The following is a 4,118-nucleotide window of genomic DNA, read 5'->3' as shown; positions in this document are numbered from 1 at the left end:
TCAAACGTATTGTCCACCCCATACTATTATACATTGTTGGAAAGCCCTGGATGTCTACTTTCCAATGCCGTTGGGAGCACATTATTTAGAGCTCTACAGCTCGAGTTATACTCCGTTGAAGGTACAGAGGTCAGTTGGCCTCACTGCAGGTTGCCACCATGTTCGTTTATGCACATTGCGGGGCAGTTTTCTCCCTCAATTTTAGTGTCCACCATGCAGTTCCATATATGCTTGGAAAGATCTTGATTCCTACTTTCCAATGCTTTTTGAATCACCTCATTTGGAGCTCTGTAGCTCAAGTTATTCTTGTTGGAAGTATACCCCTTCAAGCTGTTGTGGTGTGTGGCGCCAACGTTAGCCTCCAAGTTGATGCCCAGGGGAGATCTTTTCAAGTTCCAACGTTAGCCTCCAAGTTAGGGGGCTAACGTTGGGGCTAACTTTTGCTCCTCTTCCTTGAATATTCATGTGCCAACGTTAGCCTCCAAGTTAGGGGTCTAACTTTGAGGCTAACTTTTCACCCAAAAGATTTTGCTTCCTGGTTCAACTTATTCCATTGTCCTCTCTTTACTCCTAGCCATTCCTTCTTGCTTCACCCTTTCTCCAAGACTTCTTCACCTATCATTAATCAACCAAACACATCAAAGCTATGCTCAAAATCGTGAGATATTCATTCTTTCATAATATGTGACAATTTTAGCATAAAACCTCATGAAATAGCATGAATTCATACATGGTTGATTAAATCAAAGGAAGCATGAAAATCTACCCACTTGCTTTGCTTATGGCTCAAGAAAGTGCATAAAACCTATTGAAAACAAAGGAAAAAGGCATAGAAAAACATGACATGATGACTTGTCATCAGACTTCTCACTAGGGGATAAAGTAATCTTAGCTTACTTCCCAGCCATTCTCCCCGATCTCCCCACCATCCCATCTCAGCTACCTAAAGTTTTTACCATCAACAGAGTTCTCTCCTTGGAACATGTGGAGATCCTTGATGAAGCCAATGGAGATAGATTTACTGCAAGGGGGGAGGACTTGAAGCACTACCAACTACCCTGATAAAGGCAGAACGTCAAGCTAGTGACGCTAAAGAAGCGCTTCATGGGAGGCAACCCATATTTTACATGCTTTTAAAAATAGTTAATAATTCAAGGTTCATGAAATTCAAATCAACTTGATATGCACTTGAATGAATCATTGTGTGCAACATATAGTGAGGAACAAGTTTGGTGTTCAAAGCACACTAAGAGAACATGAATGTAACCCACATCATGTAACTCTTAGGGGCCTTGAACAAATCTTTTACACCACATGGAACCAAACTAAGTTTGGTGTTGCCAATGTTGCATACATGGATGTTGAGTTAGTCAGTTGGTTTGCACTCATGAGTAGCACTTAGTTAGTTAAAAATAAAAACTAAAAAAAATAAAAATAAAATATAGTTAACCTTTTAATTTTGCCGCCAATTTCTAAAAGTATGTTTTTAATCACATTTCTTTTATTTTATAGAAGCATTGATGGGGCAATTGAAGGGTTCGGATAACACAAAAGGAAGATAGTACACACTTGTCTTCAAGGGGATTGCATTGGGAATGGTTGCCATGCAACATTGGAAGAAGAATAAGCTTGGAAACTGAACCAACCCATCATAAAGTTGGTGATCCTTGTGATCACCATTGCTAAACCCCATCTGTCCATCACACAACCAGCCCATCGATCCACATCTTTCATTCACTCATCACTTCCCTATATAAGTGAGTCCTAGTCCGTACTTCCCTTCACATTCCAATTCCCATTCCTCACACTACACACCTTCGGCATCCAAATCCCTTCATCACACCTTGTCCTAACCAACCGAATTCCTCATCTATTCGTACCTTCCACCCTCTTCACACATCAACTCAAACTCATGGCATCATCAAGCTCCAAGAGGCAAAAGAGGAAGGAACCAGTGGAGAGCATTCCTTTCGATGAGAAGAGATTCAAAACTGCATTCCATGAACTCGAATTTGAACGAATAAAGCTCAAGAAGATACTGCCTGAGTTAACATTTCAAATTGACGAGGATGAGTGCCCACAGATTTGAGAGAAGATTGAACAAAGGGGTTGGCAAAGGCTTACGAACCCGGAGGGGAAGATAAATGCAAACCTCATCAAAGAGTTCTATGCAAATGTGGTCAGAGAAGACAAAACCAAGGCTCCCACCTTCAAAAGTTACGTAAGAGGGAGAGAGGTGGACTTCAGCCCCAATGCTATAACAAGAACTCTTCAGTTGAAATCACCACATTTTAATGAGCTTGGTTATCAAGAAAGAGTAAGCAAGAGCCCTGACGATGATGAACTCGAACAAATTGTGAATGACATATGTGTTATAGGAGCTGACTGGGAAAGGTATGCAGATAAGAAACCCAGGTTCATCAAGAGAGGAGACCTCAGCCCTGAAGCCAAGGGATGGTTTGAACTCGTTAGAAGATCTATCCTCCCAGCAGCGAACAATTCTGAGGTCAACGTCACTCGAGCTACTATGGTACATTGCTTAGTACAAGGTGGAGATATCAATGTGCACGAACTTATAGCTGAGGGATTCAAGAGTTAGCTGAGAAGATTGATTCGGGTGCCAGACTTTGGTACCCCAGCACTATCCTCAGACTGTGCACGAAGGCCAAGGTTGTCTTCGAGTATAGCAACCCAGATTGGTTAAATCCTGGGAGGCTAATTACGTTTCAACGTCTAACTCATGTGACACCAGCCCAACAACAAAGAAGACCTCACATAGGAAAGCCAAAACCAAAAGGAGGAGCTCACTAAGAAGAGTCTCATCAGGAAGAACACCAACAAAGAAAATATTATGACCCAACCAACATAAACCCGAATCACATTCATGGAGCCATTGAGGAACTAGCAAGGAGTTATATGGAGGGACAAGAACAACAACTGCACATTCAAGCTCAAAGGATGGATCGTCAAGAAGAGCTCCTTTCTAATTGGATGAATCAACAAGGGGAGTGGCAGAAACAGCAAATGGAACATTATTCCTAGCTCACTCAAGCCATCAATCAAGTGTCTGAAAGGCAAGAGCGTCAAGATAAGCGCCTTCAAGAACTCAACCAACGCCAGCTAGCTCAGACGAAGGCATTCAATGAGTTCAGTGTACTTAATGAAGGACGGCAACTACATAGGGAGGAGTTCAACATAAACACTCAAGCTAAGTTGAACTATATGTCTAGTCATATGCATAATCTACACTCTGCAATCCCTAGGTATGATGAGGTCCAAAAAGATTTCACAGAACAAGAGGAAAGGAAGGTGAAACAGCAGAAGGAAACACTGAAAAAGAAGATAGAAGATGCTGGTTTTTGGAAGAAGTTGATTGAAAAAGGCAAGGGAAGTGGGAGTACAAGCACTCAAGAAAAACACCAAGAAGACAAGCAAGAGGAAGAGCATGGGCAACCCCAGGAGTAAAAGGTGGTGGAGTTCCCTCTTTGATCGATATTTTTCAAGCTTTAAGTAATGAAAATCATGTATGAAATAGAACATATTCCATGGTAGTTAGGATTTTGAATTATGCCTTTAAGTTTTTCATTGCTTAGGTCTATGCTTGCTAGTCTTCATGTCACTGCATTTGTACCTTGCTTATTGTGTTGCTTGTCTCCTTTTGAATCAAATAAAAAGAGAATGTGTGTTATCAAAGACCAGAGTGGAATCCATATTGTGGAGTAAGTTCCAAATTTTGTGGTGTGGTAATAGATTAGCTAAGTTGGTTCACCAATAAGGTGGGAAGGCAACTATCTGTCCTGAATCATATGCTTGAAACACACCCTATGAGACTAGCTGAATAACAAGATTCAAAAAAAAAAAGGGGAAAGAAAAATGAAAGTTAAAGAATAAAAGAAACAGAGTAAGAAATAAGGCTAGGCACCAAGGGTTTGAATATTGAGGGATATGTCTGTGGTGCTCTTGTGTAGGGGATTTACTTGGATGAATAAGCTCTTAAGGGTGCCTTATCACTTGGTAACTTGGGTTAACTAACCCGGGATTATCAGCTGAAAGTCCACTATTAAGAGTAACCCTTGCTACAGAACACTTAGTAACCCAAAGAGGTGCTGGACACCAAG

General features: G+C 41.1%; 1 pseudogene; it reads left to right on the top strand.

The window, feature by feature from the left end:
- Window positions 1-1,912: 1,912 nt before the first annotated feature.
- On the top strand, window positions 1,913-3,465 carry LOC148564384 (uncharacterized; annotated as a pseudogene).
- The last annotated feature ends 653 nt before the right edge of the window (window positions 3,466-4,118 follow it).

The sequence above is a fragment of the Arachis ipaensis genome, chromosome B5, assembly GCF_059453495.1.
Source record: "Arachis ipaensis isolate K30076 ecotype BB chromosome B5, ASM5945349v1, whole genome shotgun sequence".
In the NCBI taxonomy this organism is placed as follows: domain Eukaryota; kingdom Viridiplantae; phylum Streptophyta; class Magnoliopsida; order Fabales; family Fabaceae; genus Arachis; species Arachis ipaensis.
The sequence above is the reverse complement of the archived record's forward strand: the minus strand, read 5'-3'. Positions and strand labels throughout refer to the sequence as shown.